Source organism: Hydra viridissima, unplaced genomic scaffold, assembly GCF_058129835.1.
Source record: "Hydra viridissima isolate aposymbiotic clone 2 unplaced genomic scaffold, HvirCarnegie_v1 scaffold_12, whole genome shotgun sequence".
NCBI classification, from domain to species: domain Eukaryota; kingdom Metazoa; phylum Cnidaria; class Hydrozoa; order Anthoathecata; family Hydridae; genus Hydra; species Hydra viridissima.
Genome location: NW_028324311.1, coordinates 503778 through 530124, shown reverse-complemented (window position 1 = coordinate 530124; position 26347 = coordinate 503778). Strand labels below are relative to the sequence as shown.

At 39.2% G+C, this 26347-nt stretch overlaps 19 non-coding genes across 19 annotated transcripts; 9 read left to right on the top strand and 10 right to left on the bottom strand.

Annotated features, from left to right (window-relative positions):
* Positions 1-423: 423 nt before the first annotated feature.
* On the bottom strand, positions 424-595 carry LOC149880605 (U1 spliceosomal RNA). The gene has a single exon (XR_016446068.1). It is a non-coding gene; the product is annotated as a U1 spliceosomal RNA (small nuclear RNA).
* A 1735-nt stretch (positions 596-2330) lies between these two features.
* On the top strand, positions 2331-2449 carry LOC149880604 (5S ribosomal RNA). Its single transcript, XR_016446085.1, has one exon. It is a non-coding gene; the product is annotated as a 5S ribosomal RNA (ribosomal RNA).
* A 732-nt stretch (positions 2450-3181) lies between these two features.
* Positions 3182-3353, bottom strand: LOC149880603 (U1 spliceosomal RNA). Its single transcript, XR_016446067.1, has one exon. It is a non-coding gene; the product is annotated as a U1 spliceosomal RNA (small nuclear RNA).
* Positions 3354-5089: 1736 nt separating this feature from the next.
* Positions 5090-5208, top strand: LOC149880602 (5S ribosomal RNA). Its single transcript, XR_016446084.1, has one exon. It is a non-coding gene; the product is annotated as a 5S ribosomal RNA (ribosomal RNA).
* A 732-nt stretch (positions 5209-5940) lies between these two features.
* On the bottom strand, positions 5941-6112 carry LOC149880601 (U1 spliceosomal RNA). Its single transcript, XR_016446066.1, has one exon. It is a non-coding gene; the product is annotated as a U1 spliceosomal RNA (small nuclear RNA).
* A 1736-nt stretch (positions 6113-7848) lies between these two features.
* Positions 7849-7967, top strand: LOC149880600 (5S ribosomal RNA). Its single transcript, XR_016446082.1, has one exon. It is a non-coding gene; the product is annotated as a 5S ribosomal RNA (ribosomal RNA).
* Positions 7968-8699: 732 nt separating this feature from the next.
* Positions 8700-8871, bottom strand: LOC149880599 (U1 spliceosomal RNA). Its single transcript, XR_016446065.1, has one exon. It is a non-coding gene; the product is annotated as a U1 spliceosomal RNA (small nuclear RNA).
* Positions 8872-10605: 1734 nt separating this feature from the next.
* On the top strand, positions 10606-10724 carry LOC149880598 (5S ribosomal RNA). Its single transcript, XR_016446081.1, has one exon. It is a non-coding gene; the product is annotated as a 5S ribosomal RNA (ribosomal RNA).
* Positions 10725-11453: 729 nt separating this feature from the next.
* On the bottom strand, positions 11454-11624 carry LOC149880597 (U1 spliceosomal RNA). Its single transcript, XR_016446073.1, has one exon. It is a non-coding gene; the product is annotated as a U1 spliceosomal RNA (small nuclear RNA).
* Positions 11625-13350: 1726 nt separating this feature from the next.
* LOC149880596 (5S ribosomal RNA) lies at positions 13351-13469 on the top strand. The gene has a single exon (XR_016446080.1). It is a non-coding gene; the product is annotated as a 5S ribosomal RNA (ribosomal RNA).
* Positions 13470-14201: 732 nt separating this feature from the next.
* LOC149880595 (U1 spliceosomal RNA) lies at positions 14202-14373 on the bottom strand. The gene has a single exon (XR_016446064.1). It is a non-coding gene; the product is annotated as a U1 spliceosomal RNA (small nuclear RNA).
* A 1736-nt stretch (positions 14374-16109) lies between these two features.
* LOC149880594 (5S ribosomal RNA) lies at positions 16110-16228 on the top strand. Its single transcript, XR_016446079.1, has one exon. It is a non-coding gene; the product is annotated as a 5S ribosomal RNA (ribosomal RNA).
* Positions 16229-16960: 732 nt separating this feature from the next.
* Positions 16961-17132, bottom strand: LOC149880593 (U1 spliceosomal RNA). The gene has a single exon (XR_016446063.1). It is a non-coding gene; the product is annotated as a U1 spliceosomal RNA (small nuclear RNA).
* Positions 17133-18867: 1735 nt separating this feature from the next.
* On the top strand, positions 18868-18986 carry LOC149880592 (5S ribosomal RNA). Its single transcript, XR_016446078.1, has one exon. It is a non-coding gene; the product is annotated as a 5S ribosomal RNA (ribosomal RNA).
* Positions 18987-19718: 732 nt separating this feature from the next.
* On the bottom strand, positions 19719-19890 carry LOC149880591 (U1 spliceosomal RNA). The gene has a single exon (XR_016446062.1). It is a non-coding gene; the product is annotated as a U1 spliceosomal RNA (small nuclear RNA).
* A 1736-nt stretch (positions 19891-21626) lies between these two features.
* On the top strand, positions 21627-21745 carry LOC149880590 (5S ribosomal RNA). The gene has a single exon (XR_016446077.1). It is a non-coding gene; the product is annotated as a 5S ribosomal RNA (ribosomal RNA).
* Positions 21746-22477: 732 nt separating this feature from the next.
* Positions 22478-22649, bottom strand: LOC149880589 (U1 spliceosomal RNA). The gene has a single exon (XR_016446092.1). It is a non-coding gene; the product is annotated as a U1 spliceosomal RNA (small nuclear RNA).
* Positions 22650-24385: 1736 nt separating this feature from the next.
* Positions 24386-24504, top strand: LOC149880588 (5S ribosomal RNA). The gene has a single exon (XR_016446076.1). It is a non-coding gene; the product is annotated as a 5S ribosomal RNA (ribosomal RNA).
* A 732-nt stretch (positions 24505-25236) lies between these two features.
* On the bottom strand, positions 25237-25408 carry LOC149880587 (U1 spliceosomal RNA). The gene has a single exon (XR_016446091.1). It is a non-coding gene; the product is annotated as a U1 spliceosomal RNA (small nuclear RNA).
* Between the last annotated feature and the right edge of the window lie 939 nt (positions 25409-26347).

Here is a 26347-nt window from a genome sequence, read left to right as displayed (position 1 = left end):
TGTAAAGCAAAACCATTCTCGGCAGCCATTTTTATTGAACATAAACTATAACCTAAGGGAGAATAAAGTAAGAGAATTTGGTAAAAATGCGTCATAGGTCACGTGGATGTACCAAATTCCTCACTTTTGCGCGGATCCAGCGTAACATGAATAGAAAGTGTGCACGCACGTGACCTTATTGGCACCCATCCATTGGTATTCTATAAACACAAAGGAAACTTAATCTCCGTAAGAAGTTAGCTCCATAATGCTCTTGTAATGTAACACTTAACGGAGAAAGAAAATTGGCAAAAGTTGCAGAAGCCGGAACTGGGCAGCAGCACCTGCAGTTAAAAAAAGAAAAAAGGGAGCGCTCATTGCGTCTAATTTAGGAGCCTAATGTTTAGGCTCGAGAAGCGATGCTTTTGATTGCATCGTAAGAGAAAGGGGCGAGCGCCAACGCAGGCCCCCACAGCCAGAAAGTGTACGGTCGAGTTACCGACGTTAGCGGTAATCGCAGTCAACCCAGAGTCAGCCCAGGCGAAGTGCAATACAAAAGCCTCACCCTGGAAGAAGCCCCATGTTGATCAGGTTTGCTTCACCGTCAGGTAAGTATGCTTTTTCCCGCTATCTAACGTTTTCTCACTGTAAGTAAGTACGAGTTGGTCGATTGGCTGATCTCGTGCTCGTGCATAAATGGTTGATGCGTCCGAAGACGATGTTTCGCTTTTGTACATTTGTGGTTGCCCTTCCTGAAGCCCCGAAACTAACGAAATTCGACAGTTAAAGAATTGACATGTACCTTAATACACAGTGACTTAGTAGAAGTGTGTGTTTTTTCCGTGCCTATCGAGGCGCTGAGAAAGGTCGAGCTTTAGTAAATATTCAAATGCTTGTGGCGAGTGGTTTGTCCCCATGCCTTTTTGTTGCCGTACAATTGAAAAATCAGTCAGCTGGGCTCTTCAATTACTGGCCTTCAATTAATCAGTCAGCTGGGCTTCAATTACTTGCTAAACTAAGGTATTGTCAGTATTGCAGTTGGACAGTACATTTTGTCTCAAATTTTCACTGTTCAACTCAATTACTTATTCATTCCTATTTGTTTTCGTATTCCAACATGAATTCGTTTAACCGACCAGTAAAAATGACATGCACTTTCTACTTCCCTTTCTTTCGTTTTGTTGGTCCCTGAAATCTGCTCTTAAAAGTTGTTTCTTTTTTGAAATCTGCTCTTCAAAGTTGTTCTTTAAAACTGCTTTTGGCAAATCTCCTTTTGAAAGTTCTGCTTGTGTTCGTCACGCTTTGCTAAATTGTTAAAAAGAATCAATGAGTTCGTCGTTACCTTTGTTTTCTGTTAACCCATGCCCATGCTTCGACGTAAAAACGTTGGTAAAAGTCATTAACTAAACTTGGCTTCTTTTCCTTTTCCTCGAATGGATCTAACCGTCAAAATTGAGTAACATCTGCAGACAATTTAATGTTCTTCTTAATGACCCTAAGTTTGTCTCTTAAACGCTAGTTATCTCATCAATGCTCCTTACTTTACAAAAGCAACTTTAAAGTTGACGCGAAAAGACTCGATTTATGAACTCAGCCATCATCACCAGCAGGTAAATGTAGTACTTTAGATTAAAAGCACTTTTTCCTACGTAAGAAGTTACGTGCTGTTACTAGTCTTTTAACAAGCGTACCCGAGGGACTCAAAAAAGGTGAAATTGAATTTTTGCATCTTGACGTATAGTATATCTAAAGATTGACATAAGTTACTCTAACCTATACTAAAAGCGAGCTCTTTCTTTTTCTTCTAGTTTAGAACTTTTTTTTTACAAAATAAACTCCATGAAATAAACTAATCGATGGCTGCACCAAGAATAAAACAGGAGTTTGTCTTCTCACCGAGCTCCATTTTAAAAAATGTAAGAGTATATAGTAAAAAATGACAAAGTTAACACAGTTGTGAAATGAAAAAAAAAAAAAAAAAAAAAAAAAAAAAAAAAAAAAAAAAAAATTTTAGAAAAAAACGTTTAAAAGTTAAACCTTAAAGTGGAGTTTCATGAGTATTTTCCCAAACACCTGTATGCATTTGAATGTAACAAAGTCATATAAGTAATGAAAAGCGTTTACATTCAGCTTCCAATTGTTTTAGCGTAGTTTTCCTCTTGATCTAGGTGTTTAGAAATGTGTTCCGTTCCACAACGACGGTCCCTGGTGCACAGGCTCACAAGGTGTATTTCTGTCTCCTCCAAATATAATCCTGCAAAAATGTATTTGTTTACTGTAATATTTTATCAATTAAAATTCCATGATGAGGCGTTTACAGTATAAAGTCGTTAATGGGTGACAACCTCTTCGCCTACGACCATACCACGGTGAACACACCCGTTCTCGTCCGATCACGGAAGTTAAGCACCGTCGGGCCAGGGTAGTACTTGGATGGGTGACCGCCTGGGAACTCCTGGTGCCGTAGGCTTTCGTTTTGCCCTAGCCAAAACAAAATAATAGCTTGAAGTGCGTGTGTGAGTGTGTGCCTTTTATTTCTGCAAATCCGTGTTTGAGACTATTGCTATTGGGTAAAAACGAACACGCATGCTAGTTGACCAACATTTTAAGTTCAATGTTTTGGGGTTGCTAAGTGCTTCCCAAAAAAGAACAAACGTTAGGGTTGGGTCCACAAGGAAGCCAAAACAAGATAGTACTACACTAGTAGACAGCATAAAGACATACCTCTCCAATGAAGTGCATGCACATTCAAAGCAAATCAGAAGTTCCGAAGAAAAAGTGTAAAGCAAAACCATTCTCGGCAGCCATTTTTATTGAACATAAACTATAACCTAAGGGAGAATAAAGTAAGAGAATTTGGTAAAAATGCGTCATAGGTCACGTGGATGTACCAAATTCCTCACTTTTGCGCGGATCCAGCGTAACATGAATAGAAAGTGTGCACGCACGTGACCTTATTGGCACCCATCCATTGGTATTCTATAAACACAAAGGAAACTTAATCTCCGTAAGAAGTTAGCTCCATAATGCTCTTGTAATGTAACACTTAACGGAGAAAGAAAATTGGCAAAAGTTGCAGAAGCCGGAACTGGGCAGCAGCACCTGCAGTTAAAAAAAGAAAAAAGGGAGCGCTCATTGCGTCTAATTTAGGAGCCTAATGTTTAGGCTCGAGAAGCGATGCTTTTGATTGCATCGTAAGAGAAAGGGGCGAGCGCCAACGCAGGCCCCCACAGCCAGAAAGTGTACGGTCGAGTTACCGACGTTAGCGGTAATCGCAGTCAACCCAGAGTCAGCCCAGGCGAAGTGCAATACAAAAGCCTCACCCTGGAAGAAGCCCCATGTTGATCAGGTTTGCTTCACCGTCAGGTAAGTATGCTTTTTCCCGCTATCTAACGTTTTCTCACTGTAAGTAAGTACGAGTTGGTCGATTGGCTGATCTCGTGCTCGTGCATAAATGGTTGATGCGTCCGAAGACGATGTTTCGCTTTTGTACATTTGTGGTTGCCCTTCCTGAAGCCCCGAAACTAACGAAATTCGACAGTTAAAGAATTGACATGTACCTTAATACACAGTGACTTAGTAGAAGTGTGTGTTTTTTCCGTGCCTATCGAGGCGCTGAGAAAGGTCGAGCTTTAGTAAATATTCAAATGCTTGTGGCGAGTGGTTTGTCCCCATGCCTTTTTGTTGCCGTACAATTGAAAAATCAGTCAGCTGGGCTCTTCAATTACTGGCCTTCAATTAATCAGTCAGCTGGGCTTCAATTACTTGCTAAACTAAGGTATTGTCAGTATTGCAGTTGGACAGTACATTTTGTCTCAAATTTTCACTGTTCAACTCAATTACTTATTCATTCCTATTTGTTTTCGTATTCCAACATGAATTCGTTTAACCGACCAGTAAAAATGACATGCACTTTCTACTTCCCTTTCTTTCGTTTTGTTGGTCCCTGAAATCTGCTCTTAAAAGTTGTTTCTTTTTTGAAATCTGCTCTTCAAAGTTGTTCTTTAAAACTGCTTTTGGCAAATCTCCTTTTGAAAGTTCTGCTTGTGTTCGTCACGCTTTGCTAAATTGTTAAAAAGAATCAATGAGTTCGTCGTTACCTTTGTTTTCTGTTAACCCATGCCCATGCTTCGACGTAAAAACGTTGGTAAAAGTCATTAACTAAACTTGGCTTCTTTTCCTTTTCCTCGAATGGATCTAACCGTCAAAATTGAGTAACATCTGCAGACAATTTAATGTTCTTCTTAATGACCCTAAGTTTGTCTCTTAAACGCTAGTTATCTCATCAATGCTCCTTACTTTACAAAAGCAACTTTAAAGTTGACGCGAAAAGACTCGATTTATGAACTCAGCCATCATCACCAGCAGGTAAATGTAGTACTTTAGATTAAAAGCACTTTTTCCTACGTAAGAAGTTACGTGCTGTTACTAGTCTTTTAACAAGCGTACCCGAGGGACTCAAAAAAGGTGAAATTGAATTTTTGCATCTTGACGTATAGTATATCTAAAGATTGACATAAGTTACTCTAACCTATACTAAAAGCGAGCTCTTTCTTTTTCTTCTAGTTTAGAACTTTTTTTTTACAAAATAAACTCCATGAAATAAACTAATCGATGGCTGCACCAAGAATAAAACAGGAGTTTGTCTTCTCACCGAGCTCCATTTTAAAAAATGTAAGAGTATATAGTAAAAAATGACAAAGTTAACACAGTTGTGAAATGAAAAAAAAAAAAAAAAAAAAAAAAAAAAAAAAAAAAAAAAAAAAATTTTAGAAAAAAACGTTTAAAAGTTAAACCTTAAAGTGGAGTTTCATGAGTATTTTCCCAAACACCTGTATGCATTTGAATGTAACAAAGTCATATAAGTAATGAAAAGCGTTTACATTCAGCTTCCAATTGTTTTAGCGTAGTTTTCCTCTTGATCTAGGTGTTTAGAAATGTGTTCCGTTCCACAACGACGGTCCCTGGTGCACAGGCTCACAAGGTGTATTTCTGTCTCCTCCAAATATAATCCTGCAAAAATGTATTTGTTTACTGTAATATTTTATCAATTAAAATTCCATGATGAGGCGTTTACAGTATAAAGTCGTTAATGGGTGACAACCTCTTCGCCTACGACCATACCACGGTGAACACACCCGTTCTCGTCCGATCACGGAAGTTAAGCACCGTCGGGCCAGGGTAGTACTTGGATGGGTGACCGCCTGGGAACTCCTGGTGCCGTAGGCTTTCGTTTTGCCCTAGCCAAAACAAAATAATAGCTTGAAGTGCGTGTGTGAGTGTGTGCCTTTTATTTCTGCAAATCCGTGTTTGAGACTATTGCTATTGGGTAAAAACGAACACGCATGCTAGTTGACCAACATTTTAAGTTCAATGTTTTGGGGTTGCTAAGTGCTTCCCAAAAAAGAACAAACGTTAGGGTTGGGTCCACAAGGAAGCCAAAACAAGATAGTACTACACTAGTAGACAGCATAAAGACATACCTCTCCAATGAAGTGCATGCACATTCAAAGCAAATCAGAAGTTCCGAAGAAAAAGTGTAAAGCAAAACCATTCTCGGCAGCCATTTTTATTGAACATAAACTATAACCTAAGGGAGAATAAAGTAAGAGAATTTGGTAAAAATGCGTCATAGGTCACGTGGATGTACCAAATTCCTCACTTTTGCGCGGATCCAGCGTAACATGAATAGAAAGTGTGCACGCACGTGACCTTATTGGCACCCATCCATTGGTATTCTATAAACACAAAGGAAACTTAATCTCCGTAAGAAGTTAGCTCCATAATGCTCTTGTAATGTAACACTTAACGGAGAAAGAAAATTGGCAAAAGTTGCAGAAGCCGGAACTGGGCAGCAGCACCTGCAGTTAAAAAAAGAAAAAAGGGAGCGCTCATTGCGTCTAATTTAGGAGCCTAATGTTTAGGCTCGAGAAGCGATGCTTTTGATTGCATCGTAAGAGAAAGGGGCGAGCGCCAACGCAGGCCCCCACAGCCAGAAAGTGTACGGTCGAGTTACCGACGTTAGCGGTAATCGCAGTCAACCCAGAGTCAGCCCAGGCGAAGTGCAATACAAAAGCCTCACCCTGGAAGAAGCCCCATGTTGATCAGGTTTGCTTCACCGTCAGGTAAGTATGCTTTTTCCCGCTATCTAACGTTTTCTCACTGTAAGTAAGTACGAGTTGGTCGATTGGCTGATCTCGTGCTCGTGCATAAATGGTTGATGCGTCCGAAGACGATGTTTCGCTTTTGTACATTTGTGGTTGCCCTTCCTGAAGCCCCGAAACTAACGAAATTCGACAGTTAAAGAATTGACATGTACCTTAATACACAGTGACTTAGTAGAAGTGTGTGTTTTTTCCGTGCCTATCGAGGCGCTGAGAAAGGTCGAGCTTTAGTAAATATTCAAATGCTTGTGGCGAGTGGTTTGTCCCCATGCCTTTTTGTTGCCGTACAATTGAAAAATCAGTCAGCTGGGCTCTTCAATTACTGGCCTTCAATTAATCAGTCAGCTGGGCTTCAATTACTTGCTAAACTAAGGTATTGTCAGTATTGCAGTTGGACAGTACATTTTGTCTCAAATTTTCACTGTTCAACTCAATTACTTATTCATTCCTATTTGTTTTCGTATTCCAACATGAATTCGTTTAACCGACCAGTAAAAATGACATGCACTTTCTACTTCCCTTTCTTTCGTTTTGTTGGTCCCTGAAATCTGCTCTTAAAAGTTGTTTCTTTTTTGAAATCTGCTCTTCAAAGTTGTTCTTTAAAACTGCTTTTGGCAAATCTCCTTTTGAAAGTTCTGCTTGTGTTCGTCACGCTTTGCTAAATTGTTAAAAAGAATCAATGAGTTCGTCGTTACCTTTGTTTTCTGTTAACCCATGCCCATGCTTCGACGTAAAAACGTTGGTAAAAGTCATTAACTAAACTTGGCTTCTTTTCCTTTTCCTCGAATGGATCTAACCGTCAAAATTGAGTAACATCTGCAGACAATTTAATGTTCTTCTTAATGACCCTAAGTTTGTCTCTTAAACGCTAGTTATCTCATCAATGCTCCTTACTTTACAAAAGCAACTTTAAAGTTGACGCGAAAAGACTCGATTTATGAACTCAGCCATCATCACCAGCAGGTAAATGTAGTACTTTAGATTAAAAGCACTTTTTCCTACGTAAGAAGTTACGTGCTGTTACTAGTCTTTTAACAAGCGTACCCGAGGGACTCAAAAAAGGTGAAATTGAATTTTTGCATCTTGACGTATAGTATATCTAAAGATTGACATAAGTTACTCTAACCTATACTAAAAGCGAGCTCTTTCTTTTTCTTCTAGTTTAGAACTTTTTTTTTACAAAATAAACTCCATGAAATAAACTAATCGATGGCTGCACCAAGAATAAAACAGGAGTTTGTCTTCTCACCGAGCTCCATTTTAAAAAATGTAAGAGTATATAGTAAAAAATGACAAAGTTAACACAGTTGTGAAATGAAAAAAAAAAAAAAAAAAAAAAAAAAAAAAAAAAAAAAAAAAAAATTTTAGAAAAAAACGTTTAAAAGTTAAACCTTAAAGTGGAGTTTCATGAGTATTTTCCCAAACACCTGTATGCATTTGAATGTAACAAAGTCATATAAGTAATGAAAAGCGTTTACATTCAGCTTCCAATTGTTTTAGCGTAGTTTTCCTCTTGATCTAGGTGTTTAGAAATGTGTTCCGTTCCACAACGACGGTCCCTGGTGCACAGGCTCACAAGGTGTATTTCTGTCTCCTCCAAATATAATCCTGCAAAAATGTATTTGTTTACTGTAATATTTTATCAATTAAAATTCCATGATGAGGCGTTTACAGTATAAAGTCGTTAATGGGTGACAACCTCTTCGCCTACGACCATACCACGGTGAACACACCCGTTCTCGTCCGATCACGGAAGTTAAGCACCGTCGGGCCAGGGTAGTACTTGGATGGGTGACCGCCTGGGAACTCCTGGTGCCGTAGGCTTTCGTTTTGCCCTAGCCAAAACAAAATAATAGCTTGAAGTGCGTGTGTGAGTGTGTGCCTTTTATTTCTGCAAATCCGTGTTTGAGACTATTGCTATTGGGTAAAAACGAACACGCATGCTAGTTGACCAACATTTTAAGTTCAATGTTTTGGGGTTGCTAAGTGCTTCCCAAAAAAGAACAAACGTTAGGGTTGGGTCCACAAGGAAGCCAAAACAAGATAGTACTACACTAGTAGACAGCATAAAGACATACCTCTCCAATGAAGTGCATGCACATTCAAAGCAAATCAGAAGTTCCGAAGAAAAAGTGTAAAGCAAAACCATTCTCGGCAGCCATTTTTATTGAACATAAACTATAACCTAAGGGAGAATAAAGTAAGAGAATTTGGTAAAAATGCGTCATAGGTCACGTGGATGTACCAAATTCCTCACTTTTGCGCGGATCCAGCGTAACATGAATAGAAAGTGTGCACGCACGTGACCTTATTGGCACCCATCCATTGGTATTCTATAAACACAAAGGAAACTTAATCTCCGTAAGAAGTTAGCTCCATAATGCTCTTGTAATGTAACACTTAACGGAGAAAGAAAATTGGCAAAAGTTGCAGAAGCCGGAACTGGGCAGCAGCACCTGCAGTTAAAAAAAGAAAAAAGGGAGCGCTCATTGCGTCTAATTTAGGAGCCTAATGTTTAGGCTCGAGAAGCGATGCTTTTGATTGCATCGTAAGAGAAAGGGGCGAGCGCCAACGCAGGCCCCCACAGCCAGAAAGTGTACGGTCGAGTTACCGACGTTAGCGGTAATCGCAGTCAACCCAGAGTCAGCCCAGGCGAAGTGCAATACAAAAGCCTCACCCTGGAAGAAGCCCCATGTTGATCAGGTTTGCTTCACCGTCAGGTAAGTATGCTTTTTCCCGCTATCTAACGTTTTCTCACTGTAAGTAAGTACGAGTTGGTCGATTGGCTGATCTCGTGCTCGTGCATAAATGGTTGATGCGTCCGAAGACGATGTTTCGCTTTTGTACATTTGTGGTTGCCCTTCCTGAAGCCCCGAAACTAACGAAATTCGACAGTTAAAGAATTGACATGTACCTTAATACACAGTGACTTAGTAGAAGTGTGTGTTTTTTCCGTGCCTATCGAGGCGCTGAGAAAGGTCGAGCTTTAGTAAATATTCAAATGCTTGTGGCGAGTGGTTTGTCCCCATGCCTTTTTGTTGCCGTACAATTGAAAAATCAGTCAGCTGGGCTCTTCAATTACTGGCCTTCAATTAATCAGTCAGCTGGGCTTCAATTACTTGCTAAACTAAGGTATTGTCAGTATTGCAGTTGGACAGTACATTTTGTCTCAAATTTTCACTGTTCAACTCAATTACTTATTCATTCCTATTTGTTTTCGTATTCCAACATGAATTCGTTTAACCGACCAGTAAAAATGACATGCACTTTCTACTTCCCTTTCTTTCGTTTTGTTGGTCCCTGAAATCTGCTCTTAAAAGTTGTTTCTTTTTTGAAATCTGCTCTTCAAAGTTGTTCTTTAAAACTGCTTTTGGCAAATCTCCTTTTGAAAGTTCTGCTTGTGTTCGTCACGCTTTGCTAAATTGTTAAAAAGAATCAATGAGTTCGTCGTTACCTTTGTTTTCTGTTAACCCATGCCCATGCTTCGACGTAAAAACGTTGGTAAAAGTCATTAACTAAACTTGGCTTCTTTTCCTTTTCCTCGAATGGATCTAACCGTCAAAATTGAGTAACATCTGCAGACAATTTAATGTTCTTCTTAATGACCCTAAGTTTGTCTCTTAAACGCTAGTTATCTCATCAATGCTCCTTACTTTACAAAAGCAACTTTAAAGTTGACGCGAAAAGACTCGATTTATGAACTCAGCCATCATCACCAGCAGGTAAATGTAGTACTTTAGATTAAAAGCACTTTTTCCTACGTAAGAAGTTACGTGCTGTTACTAGTCTTTTAACAAGCGTACCCGAGGGACTCAAAAAAGGTGAAATTGAATTTTTGCATCTTGACGTATAGTATATCTAAAGATTGACATAAGTTACTCTAACCTATACTAAAAGCGAGCTCTTTCTTTTTCTTCTAGTTTAGAACTTTTTTTTTACAAAATAAACTCCATGAAATAAACTAATCGATGGCTGCACCAAGAATAAAACAGGAGTTTGTCTTCTCACCGAGCTCCATTTTAAAAAATGTAAGAGTATATAGTAAAAAATGACAAAGTTAACACAGTTGTGAAATGAAAAAAAAAAAAAAAAAAAAAAAAAAAAAAAAAAAAAAAAAATTTTAGAAAAAAACGTTTAAAAGTTAAACCTTAAAGTGGAGTTTCATGAGTATTTTCCCAAACACCTGTATGCATTTGAATGTAACAAAGTCATATAAGTAATGAAAAGCGTTTAACATTCAGCTTCCAATTGTTTTAGCGTAGTTTTCCTCTTGATCTAGGTGTTTAGAAATGTGTTCCGTTCCACAACGACGGTCCCTGGTGCACAGGCTCACAAGGTGTATTTCTGTCTCCTCCAAATATAATCCTGCAAAAATGTATTTGTTTACTGTAATATTTTATCAATTAAAATTCCATGATGAGGCGTTTACAGTATAAAGTCGTTAATGGGTGACAACCTCTTCGCCTACGACCATACCACGGTGAACACACCCGTTCTCGTCCGATCACGGAAGTTAAGCACCGTCGGGCCAGGGTAGTACTTGGATGGGTGACCGCCTGGGAACTCCTGGTGCCGTAGGCTTTCGTTTTGCCCTAGCCAAAACAAAATAATAGCTTGAAGTGCGTGTGTGAGTGTGTGCCTTTTATTTCTGCAAATCCGTGTTTGAGACTATTGCTATTGGGTAAAAACGAACACGCATGCTAGTTGACCAACATTTTAAGTTCAATGTTTTGGGGTTGCTAAGTGCTTCCCAAAAAAGAACAAACGTTAGGGTTGGGTCCACAAGGAAGCCAAAACAAGATAGTACTACACTAGTAGACAGCATAAAGACATACCTCTCCAATGAAGTGCATGCACATTCAAAGCAAATCAGAAGTTCCGAAGAAAAAGTGTAAAGCAAAACCATTCTCGGCAGCCATTTTTATTGAACATAAACTATAACCTAAGGGAGAATAAAGTAAGAGAATTTGGTAAAAATGCGTCATAGGTCACGTGGATGTACCAAATTCCTCACTTTTGCGCGGATCCAGCGTAACATGAATAGAAAGTGTGCACGCACGTGACCTTATTGGCACCCATCCATTGGTATTCTATAAACACAAAGGAAACTAATCTCCGTAAGAAGTTAGCTCCATAATGCTCTTGTAATGTAACACTTAACGGAGAAAGAAAATTGGCAAAAGTTGCAGAAGCCGGAACTGGGCAGCAGCACCTGCAGTTAAAAAGAAAAAAGGGAGCGCTCATTGCGTCTAATTCAGGAGCCTAATGTTTAGGCTCTAGAAGCGATGCTTTTGATTGCATCGTAAGAGAAAGGGGCGAGCGCCAACGCAGGCCCCCACAGCCAGAAAGTGTACGGTCGAGTTACCGACGTTAGCGGTAATCGCAGTCAACCCAGAGTCAGCCCAGGCGAAGTGCAATACAAAGCCTCACCCTGGAAGAAGCCCCATGTTGATCAGGTTTGCTTCACCGTCAGGCAGCTTGCCCTCCTGATCTCGTCGTCTCACTGTAAGTAAGTACGAGTTGGTCGATTGGCTGATCTCGTGCTCGTGCATAAATGGTTGATGTCTGAAGACGATGTTTCGCTTTTGTACATTTGTGGGTCGCCCTTCCTGAAGCCCCTAAGTTAACCAAATTCGACAGTTAAATAATTGACATGTACCTTAATACACAGTGACTTAGTAGAAGTGTGTGTTTTTTCCGTGCCTATCGAGGCGCTGAGAAGGTTGAGCTTTAGTAAATATTCAAATGCTTGTGGCGAGTGGTTTGTCCCCATGCCTTTTTGTTGCCGTACAATTGAAAAATCAGTCAGCTGGGCTCTTCAATTACTGGCCTTCAATTAATCAGTCAGCTGGGCTTCAATTACTTGCTAAACTAAGGTATTGTCAGTATTGCAGTTGGACAGTACATTTTGTCTCAAATTTTCACTGTTCAACTCAATTACTTATTCATTCCTATTTGTTTTCGTATTCCAACATGAATTCGTTTAACCGACCAGTAAAAATGACATGCACTTTCTACTTCCCTTTCTTTCGTTTTGTTGGTCCCTGAAATCTGCTCTTAAAAGTTGTTTCTTTTTTGAAATCTGCTCTTCAAAGTTGTTCTTTAAAACTGCTTTTGGCAAATCTCCTTTTGAAAGTTCTGCTTGTGTTCGTCACGCTTTGCTAAATTGTTAAAAAGAATCAATGAGTTCGTCGTTACCTTTGTTTTCTGTTAACCCATGCCCATGCTTCGACGTAAAAACGTTGGTAAAAGTCATTAACTAAACTTGGCTTCTTTTCCTTTTCCTCGAATGGATCTAACCGTCAAAATTGAGTAACATCTGCAGACAATTTAATGTTCTTCTTAATGACCCTAAGTTTGTCTCTTAAACGCTAGTTATCTCATCAATGCTCCTTACTTTACAAAAGCAACTTTAAAGTTGACGCGAAAAGACTCGATTTATGAACTCAGCCATCATCACCAGCAGGTAAATGTAGTACTTTAGATTAAAAGCACTTTTTCCTACGTAAGAAGTTACGTGCTGTTACTAGTCTTTTAACAAGCGTACCCGAGGGACTCAAAAAAGGTGAAATTGAATTTTTGCATCTTGACGTATAGTATATCTAAAGATTGACATAAGTTACTCTAACCTATACTAAAAGCGAGCTCTTTCTTTTTCTTCTAGTTTAGAACTTTTTTTTTACAAAATAAACTCCATGAAATAAACTAATCGATGGCTGCACCAAGAATAAAACAGGAGTTTGTCTTCTCACCGAGCTCCATTTTAAAAAATGTAAGAGTATATAGTAAAAAATGACAAAGTTAACACAGTTGTGAAATGAAAAAAAAAAAAAAAAAAAAAAAAAAAAAAAAAAAAAAAAAAAATTTTAGAAAAAAACGTTTAAAAGTTAAACCTTAAAGTGGAGTTTCATGAGTATTTTCCCAAACACCTGTATGCATTTGAATGTAACAAAGTCATATAAGTAATGAAAAGCGTTTACATTCAGCTTCCAATTGTTTTAGCGTAGTTTTCCTCTTGATCTAGGTGTTTAGAAATGTGTTCCGTTCCACAACGACGGTCCCTGGTGCACAGGCTCACAAGGTGTATTTCTGTCTCCTCCAAATATAATCCTGCAAAAATGTATTTGTTTACTGTAATATTTTATCAATTAAAATTCCATGATGAGGCGTTTACAGTATAAAGTCGTTAATGGGTGACAACCTCTTCGCCTACGACCATACCACGGTGAACACACCCGTTCTCGTCCGATCACGGAAGTTAAGCACCGTCGGGCCAGGGTAGTACTTGGATGGGTGACCGCCTGGGAACTCCTGGTGCCGTAGGCTTTCGTTTTGCCCTAGCCAAAACAAAATAATAGCTTGAAGTGCGTGTGTGAGTGTGTGCCTTTTATTTCTGCAAATCCGTGTTTGAGACTATTGCTATTGGGTAAAAACGAACACGCATGCTAGTTGACCAACATTTTAAGTTCAATGTTTTGGGGTTGCTAAGTGCTTCCCAAAAAAGAACAAACGTTAGGGTTGGGTCCACAAGGAAGCCAAAACAAGATAGTACTACACTAGTAGACAGCATAAAGACATACCTCTCCAATGAAGTGCATGCACATTCAAAGCAAATCAGAAGTTCCGAAGAAAAAGTGTAAAGCAAAACCATTCTCGGCAGCCATTTTTATTGAACATAAACTATAACCTAAGGGAGAATAAAGTAAGAGAATTTGGTAAAAATGCGTCATAGGTCACGTGGATGTACCAAATTCCTCACTTTTGCGCGGATCCAGCGTAACATGAATAGAAAGTGTGCACGCACGTGACCTTATTGGCACCCATCCATTGGTATTCTATAAACACAAAGGAAACTTAATCTCCGTAAGAAGTTAGCTCCATAATGCTCTTGTAATGTAACACTTAACGGAGAAAGAAAATTGGCAAAAGTTGCAGAAGCCGGAACTGGGCAGCAGCACCTGCAGTTAAAAAAAGAAAAAAGGGAGCGCTCATTGCGTCTAATTTAGGAGCCTAATGTTTAGGCTCGAGAAGCGATGCTTTTGATTGCATCGTAAGAGAAAGGGGCGAGCGCCAACGCAGGCCCCCACAGCCAGAAAGTGTACGGTCGAGTTACCGACGTTAGCGGTAATCGCAGTCAACCCAGAGTCAGCCCAGGCGAAGTGCAATACAAAAGCCTCACCCTGGAAGAAGCCCCATGTTGATCAGGTTTGCTTCACCGTCAGGTAAGTATGCTTTTTCCCGCTATCTAACGTTTTCTCACTGTAAGTAAGTACGAGTTGGTCGATTGGCTGATCTCGTGCTCGTGCATAAATGGTTGATGCGTCCGAAGACGATGTTTCGCTTTTGTACATTTGTGGTTGCCCTTCCTGAAGCCCCGAAACTAACGAAATTCGACAGTTAAAGAATTGACATGTACCTTAATACACAGTGACTTAGTAGAAGTGTGTGTTTTTTCCGTGCCTATCGAGGCGCTGAGAAAGGTCGAGCTTTAGTAAATATTCAAATGCTTGTGGCGAGTGGTTTGTCCCCATGCCTTTTTGTTGCCGTACAATTGAAAAATCAGTCAGCTGGGCTCTTCAATTACTGGCCTTCAATTAATCAGTCAGCTGGGCTTCAATTACTTGCTAAACTAAGGTATTGTCAGTATTGCAGTTGGACAGTACATTTTGTCTCAAATTTTCACTGTTCAACTCAATTACTTATTCATTCCTATTTGTTTTCGTATTCCAACATGAATTCGTTTAACCGACCAGTAAAAATGACATGCACTTTCTACTTCCCTTTCTTTCGTTTTGTTGGTCCCTGAAATCTGCTCTTAAAAGTTGTTTCTTTTTTGAAATCTGCTCTTCAAAGTTGTTCTTTAAAACTGCTTTTGGCAAATCTCCTTTTGAAAGTTCTGCTTGTGTTCGTCACGCTTTGCTAAATTGTTAAAAAGAATCAATGAGTTCGTCGTTACCTTTGTTTTCTGTTAACCCATGCCCATGCTTCGACGTAAAAACGTTGGTAAAAGTCATTAACTAAACTTGGCTTCTTTTCCTTTTCCTCGAATGGATCTAACCGTCAAAATTGAGTAACATCTGCAGACAATTTAATGTTCTTCTTAATGACCCTAAGTTTGTCTCTTAAACGCTAGTTATCTCATCAATGCTCCTTACTTTACAAAAGCAACTTTAAAGTTGACGCGAAAAGACTCGATTTATGAACTCAGCCATCATCACCAGCAGGTAAATGTAGTACTTTAGATTAAAAGCACTTTTTCCTACGTAAGAAGTTACGTGCTGTTACTAGTCTTTTAACAAGCGTACCCGAGGGACTCAAAAAAGGTGAAATTGAATTTTTGCATCTTGACGTATAGTATATCTAAAGATTGACATAAGTTACTCTAACCTATACTAAAAGCGAGCTCTTTCTTTTTCTTCTAGTTTAGAACTTTTTTTTTACAAAATAAACTCCATGAAATAAACTAATCGATGGCTGCACCAAGAATAAAACAGGAGTTTGTCTTCTCACCGAGCTCCATTTTAAAAAATGTAAGAGTATATAGTAAAAAATGACAAAGTTAACACAGTTGTGAAATGAAAAAAAAAAAAAAAAAAAAAAAAAAAAAAAAAAAAAAAAAAAAATTTTAGAAAAAAACGTTTAAAAGTTAAACCTTAAAGTGGAGTTTCATGAGTATTTTCCCAAACACCTGTATGCATTTGAATGTAACAAAGTCATATAAGTAATGAAAAGCGTTTACATTCAGCTTCCAATTGTTTTAGCGTAGTTTTCCTCTTGATCTAGGTGTTTAGAAATGTGTTCCGTTCCACAACGACGGTCCCTGGTGCACAGGCTCACAAGGTGTATTTCTGTCTCCTCCAAATATAATCCTGCAAAAATGTATTTGTTTACTGTAATATTTTATCAATTAAAATTCCATGATGAGGCGTTTACAGTATAAAGTCGTTAATGGGTGACAACCTCTTCGCCTACGACCATACCACGGTGAACACACCCGTTCTCGTCCGATCACGGAAGTTAAGCACCGTCGGGCCAGGGTAGTACTTGGATGGGTGACCGCCTGGGAACTCCTGGTGCCGTAGGCTTTCGTTTTGCCCTAGCCAAAACAAAATAATAGCTTGAAGTGCGTGTGTGAGTGTGTGCCTTTTATTTCTGCAAATCCGTGTTTGAGACTATTGCTATTGGGTAAAAACGAACACGCATGCTAGTTGACCAACATTTTAAGTTCAATGTTTTGGGGTTGCTAAGTGCTTCCCAAAAAAGAACAAACGTTAGGGTTGGGTCCACAAGGAAGCCAAAACAAGATAGTACTACACTAGTAGACAGCATAAAGACATACCTCTCCAATGAAGTGCATGCACATTCAAAGCAAATCAGAAGTTCCGAAGAAAAAGTGTAAAGCAAAACCATTCTCGGCAGCCATTTTTATTGAACATAAACTATAACCTAAGGGAGAATAAAGTAAGAGAATTTGGTAAAAATGCGTCATAGGTCACGTGGATGTACCAAATTCCTCACTTTTGCGCGGATCCAGCGTAACATGAATAGAAAGTGTGCACGCACGTGACCTTATTGGCACCCATCCATTGGTATTCTATAAACACAAAGGAAACTTAATCTCCGTAAGAAGTTAGCTCCATAATGCTCTTGTAATGTAACACTTAACGGAGAAAGAAAATTGGCAAAAGTTGCAGAAGCCGGAACTGGGCAGCAGCACCTGCAGTTAAAAAAAGAAAAAAGGGAGCGCTCATTGCGTCTAATTTAGGAGCCTAATGTTTAGGCTCGAGAAGCGATGCTTTTGATTGCATCGTAAGAGAAAGGGGCGAGCGCCAACGCAGGCCCCCACAGCCAGAAAGTGTACGGTCGAGTTACCGACGTTAGCGGTAATCGCAGTCAACCCAGAGTCAGCCCAGGCGAAGTGCAATACAAAAGCCTCACCCTGGAAGAAGCCCCATGTTGATCAGGTTTGCTTCACCGTCAGGTAAGTATGCTTTTTCCCGCTATCTAACGTTTTCTCACTGTAAGTAAGTACGAGTTGGTCGATTGGCTGATCTCGTGCTCGTGCATAAATGGTTGATGCGTCCGAAGACGATGTTTCGCTTTTGTACATTTGTGGTTGCCCTTCCTGAAGCCCCGAAACTAACGAAATTCGACAGTTAAAGAATTGACATGTACCTTAATACACAGTGACTTAGTAGAAGTGTGTGTTTTTTCCGTGCCTATCGAGGCGCTGAGAAAGGTCGAGCTTTAGTAAATATTCAAATGCTTGTGGCGAGTGGTTTGTCCCCATGCCTTTTTGTTGCCGTACAATTGAAAAATCAGTCAGCTGGGCTCTTCAATTACTGGCCTTCAATTAATCAGTCAGCTGGGCTTCAATTACTTGCTAAACTAAGGTATTGTCAGTATTGCAGTTGGACAGTACATTTTGTCTCAAATTTTCACTGTTCAACTCAATTACTTATTCATTCCTATTTGTTTTCGTATTCCAACATGAATTCGTTTAACCGACCAGTAAAAATGACATGCACTTTCTACTTCCCTTTCTTTCGTTTTGTTGGTCCCTGAAATCTGCTCTTAAAAGTTGTTTCTTTTTTGAAATCTGCTCTTCAAAGTTGTTCTTTAAAACTGCTTTTGGCAAATCTCCTTTTGAAAGTTCTGCTTGTGTTCGTCACGCTTTGCTAAATTGTTAAAAAGAATCAATGAGTTCGTCGTTACCTTTGTTTTCTGTTAACCCATGCCCATGCTTCGACGTAAAAACGTTGGTAAAAGTCATTAACTAAACTTGGCTTCTTTTCCTTTTCCTCGAATGGATCTAACCGTCAAAATTGAGTAACATCTGCAGACAATTTAATGTTCTTCTTAATGACCCTAAGTTTGTCTCTTAAACGCTAGTTATCTCATCAATGCTCCTTACTTTACAAAAGCAACTTTAAAGTTGACGCGAAAAGACTCGATTTATGAACTCAGCCATCATCACCAGCAGGTAAATGTAGTACTTTAGATTAAAAGCACTTTTTCCTACGTAAGAAGTTACGTGCTGTTACTAGTCTTTTAACAAGCGTACCCGAGGGACTCAAAAAAGGTGAAATTGAATTTTTGCATCTTGACGTATAGTATATCTAAAGATTGACATAAGTTACTCTAACCTATACTAAAAGCGAGCTCTTTCTTTTTCTTCTAGTTTAGAACTTTTTTTTTACAAAATAAACTCCATGAAATAAACTAATCGATGGCTGCACCAAGAATAAAACAGGAGTTTGTCTTCTCACCGAGCTCCATTTTAAAAAATGTAAGAGTATATAGTAAAAAATGACAAAGTTAACACAGTTGTGAAATGAAAAAAAAAAAAAAAAAAAAAAAAAAAAAAAAAAAAAAAAAAAATTTTAGAAAAAAACGTTTAAAAGTTAAACCTTAAAGTGGAGTTTCATGAGTATTTTCCCAAACACCTGTATGCATTTGAATGTAACAAAGTCATATAAGTAATGAAAAGCGTTTACATTCAGCTTCCAATTGTTTTAGCGTAGTTTTCCTCTTGATCTAGGTGTTTAGAAATGTGTTCCGTTCCACAACGACGGTCCCTGGTGCACAGGCTCACAAGGTGTATTTCTGTCTCCTCCAAATATAATCCTGCAAAAATGTATTTGTTTACTGTAATATTTTATCAATTAAAATTCCATGATGAGGCGTTTACAGTATAAAGTCGTTAATGGGTGACAACCTCTTCGCCTACGACCATACCACGGTGAACACACCCGTTCTCGTCCGATCACGGAAGTTAAGCACCGTCGGGCCAGGGTAGTACTTGGATGGGTGACCGCCTGGGAACTCCTGGTGCCGTAGGCTTTCGTTTTGCCCTAGCCAAAACAAAATAATAGCTTGAAGTGCGTGTGTGAGTGTGTGCCTTTTATTTCTGCAAATCCGTGTTTGAGACTATTGCTATTGGGTAAAAACGAACACGCATGCTAGTTGACCAACATTTTAAGTTCAATGTTTTGGGGTTGCTAAGTGCTTCCCAAAAAAGAACAAACGTTAGGGTTGGGTCCACAAGGAAGCCAAAACAAGATAGTACTACACTAGTAGACAGCATAAAGACATACCTCTCCAATGAAGTGCATGCACATTCAAAGCAAATCAGAAGTTCCGAAGAAAAAGTGTAAAGCAAAACCATTCTCGGCAGCCATTTTTATTGAACATAAACTATAACCTAAGGGAGAATAAAGTAAGAGAATTTGGTAAAAATGCGTCATAGGTCACGTGGATGTACCAAATTCCTCACTTTTGCGCGGATCCAGCGTAACATGAATAGAAAGTGTGCACGCACGTGACCTTATTGGCACCCATCCATTGGTATTCTATAAACACAAAGGAAACTTAATCTCCGTAAGAAGTTAGCTCCATAATGCTCTTGTAATGTAACACTTAACGGAGAAAGAAAATTGGCAAAAGTTGCAGAAGCCGGAACTGGGCAGCAGCACCTGCAGTTAAAAAAAGAAAAAAGGGAGCGCTCATTGCGTCTAATTTAGGAGCCTAATGTTTAGGCTCGAGAAGCGATGCTTTTGATTGCATCGTAAGAGAAAGGGGCGAGCGCCAACGCAGGCCCCCACAGCCAGAAAGTGTACGGTCGAGTTACCGACGTTAGCGGTAATCGCAGTCAACCCAGAGTCAGCCCAGGCGAAGTGCAATACAAAAGCCTCACCCTGGAAGAAGCCCCATGTTGATCAGGTTTGCTTCACCGTCAGGTAAGTATGCTTTTTCCCGCTATCTAACGTTTTCTCACTGTAAGTAAGTACGAGTTGGTCGATTGGCTGATCTCGTGCTCGTGCATAAATGGTTGATGCGTCCGAAGACGATGTTTCGCTTTTGTACATTTGTGGTTGCCCTTCCTGAAGCCCCGAAACTAACGAAATTCGACAGTTAAAGAATTGACATGTACCTTAATACACAGTGACTTAGTAGAAGTGTGTGTTTTTTCCGTGCCTATCGAGGCGCTGAGAAAGGTCGAGCTTTAGTAAATATTCAAATGCTTGTGGCGAGTGGTTTGTCCCCATGCCTTTTTGTTGCCGTACAATTGAAAAATCAGTCAGCTGGGCTCTTCAATTACTGGCCTTCAATTAATCAGTCAGCTGGGCTTCAATTACTTGCTAAACTAAGGTATTGTCAGTATTGCAGTTGGACAGTACATTTTGTCTCAAATTTTCACTGTTCAACTCAATTACTTATTCATTCCTATTTGTTTTCGTATTCCAACATGAATTCGTTTAACCGACCAGTAAAAATGACATGCACTTTCTACTTCCCTTTCTTTCGTTTTGTTGGTCCCTGAAATCTGCTCTTAAAAGTTGTTTCTTTTTTGAAATCTGCTCTTCAAAGTTGTTCTTTAAAACTGCTTTTGGCAAATCTCCTTTTGAAAGTTCTGCTTGTGTTCGTCACGCTTTGCTAAATTGTTAAAAAGAATCAATGAGTTCGTCGTTACCTTTGTTTTCTGTTAACCCATGCCCATGCTTCGACGTAAAAACGTTGGTAAAAGTCATTAACTAAACTTGGCTTCTTTTCCTTTTCCTCGAATGGATCTAACCGTCAAAATTGAGTAACATCTGCAGACAATTTAATGTTCTTCTTAATGACCCTAAGTTTGTCTCTTAAACGCTAGTTATCTCATCAATGCTCCTTACTTTACAAAAGCAACTTTAAAGTTGACGCGAAAAGACTCGATTTATGAACTCAGCCATCATCACCAGCAGGTAAATGTAGTACTTTAGATTAAAAGCACTTTTTCCTACGTAAGAAGTTACGTGCTGTTACTAGTCTTTTAACAAGCGTACCCGAGGGACTCAAAAAAGGTGAAATTGAATTTTTGCATCTTGACGTATAGTATATCTAAAGATTGACATAAGTTACTCTAACCTATACTAAAAGCGAGCTCTTTCTTTTTCTTCTAGTTTAGAACTTTTTTTTTACAAAATAAACTCCATGAAATAAACTAATCGATGGCTGCACCAAGAATAAAACAGGAGTTTGTCTTCTCACCGAGCTCCATTTTAAAAAATGTAAGAGTATATAGTAAAAAATGACAAAGTTAACACAGTTGTGAAATGAAAAAAAAAAAAAAAAAAAAAAAAAAAAAAAAAAAAAAAAAAAAATTTTAGAAAAAAACGTTTAAAAGTTAAACCTTAAAGTGGAGTTTCATGAGTATTTTCCCAAACACCTGTATGCATTTGAATGTAACAAAGTCATATAAGTAATGAAAAGCGTTTACATTCAGCTTCCAATTGTTTTAGCGTAGTTTTCCTCTTGATCTAGGTGTTTAGAAATGTGTTCCGTTCCACAACGACGGTCCCTGGTGCACAGGCTCACAAGGTGTATTTCTGTCTCCTCCAAATATAATCCTGCAAAAATGTATTTGTTTACTGTAATATTTTATCAATTAAAATTCCATGATGAGGCGTTTACAGTATAAAGTCGTTAATGGGTGACAACCTCTTCGCCTACGACCATACCACGGTGAACACACCCGTTCTCGTCCGATCACGGAAGTTAAGCACCGTCGGGCCAGGGTAGTACTTGGATGGGTGACCGCCTGGGAACTCCTGGTGCCGTAGGCTTTCGTTTTGCCCTAGCCAAAACAAAATAATAGCTTGAAGTGCGTGTGTGAGTGTGTGCCTTTTATTTCTGCAAATCCGTGTTTGAGACTATTGCTATTGGGTAAAAACGAACACGCATGCTAGTTGACCAACATTTTAAGTTCAATGTTTTGGGGTTGCTAAGTGCTTCCCAAAAAAGAACAAACGTTAGGGTTGGGTCCACAAGGAAGCCAAAACAAGATAGTACTACACTAGTAGACAGCATAAAGACATACCTCTCCAATGAAGTGCATGCACATTCAAAGCAAATCAGAAGTTCCGAAGAAAAAGTGTAAAGCAAAACCATTCTCGGCAGCCATTTTTATTGAACATAAACTATAACCTAAGGGAGAATAAAGTAAGAGAATTTGGTAAAAATGCGTCATAGGTCACGTGGATGTACCAAATTCCTCACTTTTGCGCGGATCCAGCGTAACATGAATAGAAAGTGTGCACGCACGTGACCTTATTGGCACCCATCCATTGGTATTCTATAAACACAAAGGAAACTTAATCTCCGTAAGAAGTTAGCTCCATAATGCTCTTGTAATGTAACACTTAACGGAGAAAGAAAATTGGCAAAAGTTGCAGAAGCCGGAACTGGGCAGCAGCACCTGCAGTTAAAAAAAGAAAAAAGGGAGCGCTCATTGCGTCTAATTTAGGAGCCTAATGTTTAGGCTCGAGAAGCGATGCTTTTGATTGCATCGTAAGAGAAAGGGGCGAGCGCCAACGCAGGCCCCCACAGCCAGAAAGTGTACGGTCGAGTTACCGACGTTAGCGGTAATCGCAGTCAACCCAGAGTCAGCCCAGGCGAAGTGCAATACAAAAGCCTCACCCTGGAAGAAGCCCCATGTTGATCAGGTTTGCTTCACCGTCAGGTAAGTATGCTTTTTCCCGCTATCTAACGTTTTCTCACTGTAAGTAAGTACGAGTTGGTCGATTGGCTGATCTCGTGCTCGTGCATAAATGGTTGATGCGTCCGAAGACGATGTTTCGCTTTTGTACATTTGTGGTTGCCCTTCCTGAAGCCCCGAAACTAACGAAATTCGACAGTTAAAGAATTGACATGTACCTTAATACACAGTGACTTAGTAGAAGTGTGTGTTTTTTCCGTGCCTATCGAGGCGCTGAGAAAGGTCGAGCTTTAGTAAATATTCAAATGCTTGTGGCGAGTGGTTTGTCCCCATGCCTTTTTGTTGCCGTACAATTGAAAAATCAGTCAGCTGGGCTCTTCAATTACTGGCCTTCAATTAATCAGTCAGCTGGGCTTCAATTACTTGCTAAACTAAGGTATTGTCAGTATTGCAGTTGGACAGTACATTTTGTCTCAAATTTTCACTGTTCAACTCAATTACTTATTCATTCCTATTTGTTTTCGTATTCCAACATGAATTCGTTTAACCGACCAGTAAAAATGACATGCACTTTCTACTTCCCTTTCTTTCGTTTTGTTGGTCCCTGAAATCTGCTCTTAAAAGTTGTTTCTTTTTTGAAATCTGCTCTTCAAAGTTGTTCTTTAAAACTGCTTTTGGCAAATCTCCTTTTGAAAGTTCTGCTTGTGTTCGTCACGCTTTGCTAAATTGTTAAAAAGAATCAATGAGTTCGTCGTTACCTTTGTTTTCTGTTAACCCATGCCCATGCTTCGACGTAAAAACGTTGGTAAAAGTCATTAACTAAACTTGGCTTCTTTTCCTTTTCCTCGAATGGATCTAACCGTCAAAATTGAGTAACATCTGCAGACAATTTAATGTTCTTCTTAATGACCCTAAGTTTGTCTCTTAAACGCTAGTTATCTCATCAATGCTCCTTACTTTACAAAAGCAACTTTAAAGTTGACGCGAAAAGACTCGATTTATGAACTCAGCCATCATCACCAGCAGGTAAATGTAGTACTTTAGATTAAAAGCACTTTTTCCTACGTAAGAAGTTACGTGCTGTTACTAGTCTTTTAACAAGCGTACCCGAGGGACTCAAAAAAGGTGAAATTGAATTTTTGCATCTTGACGTATAGTATATCTAAAGATTGACATAAGTTACTCTAACCTATACTAAAAGCGAGCTCTTTCTTTTTCTTCTAGTTTAGAACTTTTTTTTTACAAAATAAACTCCATGAAATAAACTAATCGATGGCTGCACCAAGAATAAAACAGGAGTTTGTCTTCTCACCGAGCTCCATTTTAAAAAATGTAAGAGTATATAGTAAAAAATGACAAAGTTAACACAGTTGTGAAATGAAAAAAAAAAAAAAAAAAAAAAAAAAAAAAAAAAAAAAAAAAAAATTTTAGAAAAAAACGTTTAAAAGTTAAACCTTAAAGTGGAGTTTCATGAGTATTTTCCCAAACACCTGTATGCATTTGAATGTAACAAAGTCATATAAGTAATGAAAAGCGTTTACATTCAGCTTCCAATTGTTTTAGCGTAGTTTTCCTCTTGATCTAGGTGTTTAGAAATGTGTTCCGTTCCACAACGACGGTCCCTGGTGCACAGGCTCACAAGGTGTATTTCTGTCTCCTCCAAATATAATCCTGCAAAAATGTATTTGTTTACTGTAATATTTTATCAATTAAAATTCCATGATGAGGCGTTTACAGTATAAAGTCGTTAATGGGTGACAACCTCTTCGCCTACGACCATACCACGGTGAACACACCCGTTCTCGTCCGATCACGGAAGTTAAGCACCGTCGGGCCAGGGTAGTACTTGGATGGGTGACCGCCTGGGAACTCCTGGTGCCGTAGGCTTTCGTTTTGCCCTAGCCAAAACAAAATAATAGCTTGAAGTGCGTGTGTGAGTGTGTGCCTTTTATTTCTGCAAATCCGTGTTTGAGACTATTGCTATTGGGTAAAAACGAACACGCATGCTAGTTGACCAACATTTTAAGTTCAATGTTTTGGGGTTGCTAAGTGCTTCCCAAAAAAGAACAAACGTTAGGGTTGGGTCCACAAGGAAGCCAAAACAAGATAGTACTACACTAGTAGACAGCATAAAGACATACCTCTCCAATGAAGTGCATGCACATTCAAAGCAAATCAGAAGTTCCGAAGAAAAAGTGTAAAGCAAAACCATTCTCGGCAGCCATTTTTATTGAACATAAACTATAACCTAAGGGAGAATAAAGTAAGAGAATTTGGTAAAAATGCGTCATAGGTCACGTGGATGTACCAAATTCCTCACTTTTGCGCGGATCCAGCGTAACATGAATAGAAAGTGTGCACGCACGTGACCTTATTGGCACCCATCCATTGGTATTCTATAAACACAAAGGAAACTTAATCTCCGTAAGAAGTTAGCTCCATAATGCTCTTGTAATGTAACACTTAACGGAGAAAGAAAATTGGCAAAAGTTGCAGAAGCCGGAACTGGGCAGCAGCACCTGCAGTTAAAAAAAGAAAAAAGGGAGCGCTCATTGCGTCTAATTTAGGAGCCTAATGTTTAGGCTCGAGAAGCGATGCTTTTGATTGCATCGTAAGAGAAAGGGGCGAGCGCCAACGCAGGCCCCCACAGCCAGAAAGTGTACGGTCGAGTTACCGACGTTAGCGGTAATCGCAGTCAACCCAGAGTCAGCCCAGGCGAAGTGCAATACAAAAGCCTCACCCTGGAAGAAGCCCCATGTTGATCAGGTTTGCTTCACCGTCAGGTAAGTATGCTTTTTCCCGCTATCTAACGTTTTCTCACTGTAAGTAAGTACGAGTTGGTCGATTGGCTGATCTCGTGCTCGTGCATAAATGGTTGATGCGTCCGAAGACGATGTTTCGCTTTTGTACATTTGTGGTTGCCCTTCCTGAAGCCCCGAAACTAACGAAATTCGACAGTTAAAGAATTGACATGTACCTTAATACACAGTGACTTAGTAGAAGTGTGTGTTTTTTCCGTGCCTATCGAGGCGCTGAGAAAGGTCGAGCTTTAGTAAATATTCAAATGCTTGTGGCGAGTGGTTTGTCCCCATGCCTTTTTGTTGCCGTACAATTGAAAAATCAGTCAGCTGGGCTCTTCAATTACTGGCCTTCAATTAATCAGTCAGCTGGGCTTCAATTACTTGCTAAACTAAGGTATTGTCAGTATTGCAGTTGGACAGTACATTTTGTCTCAAATTTTCACTGTTCAACTCAATTACTTATTCATTCCTATTTGTTTTCGTATTCCAACATGAATTCGTTTAACCGACCAGTAAAAATGACATGCACTTTCTACTTCCCTTTCTTTCGTTTTGTTGGTCCCTGAAATCTGCTCTTAAAAGTTGTTTCTTTTTTGAAATCTGCTCTTCAAAGTTGTTCTTTAAAACTGCTTTTGGCAAATCTCCTTTTGAAAGTTCTGCTTGTGTTCGTCACGCTTTGCTAAATTGTTAAAAAGAATCAATGAGTTCGTCGTTACCTTTGTTTTCTGTTAACCCATGCCCATGCTTCGACGTAAAAACGTTGGTAAAAGTCATTAACTAAACTTGGCTTCTTTTCCTTTTCCTCGAATGGATCTAACCGTCAAAATTGAGTAACATCTGCAGACAATTTAATGTTCTTCTTAATGACCCTAAGTTTGTCTCTTAAACGCTAGTTATCTCATCAATGCTCCTTACTTTACAAAAGCAAC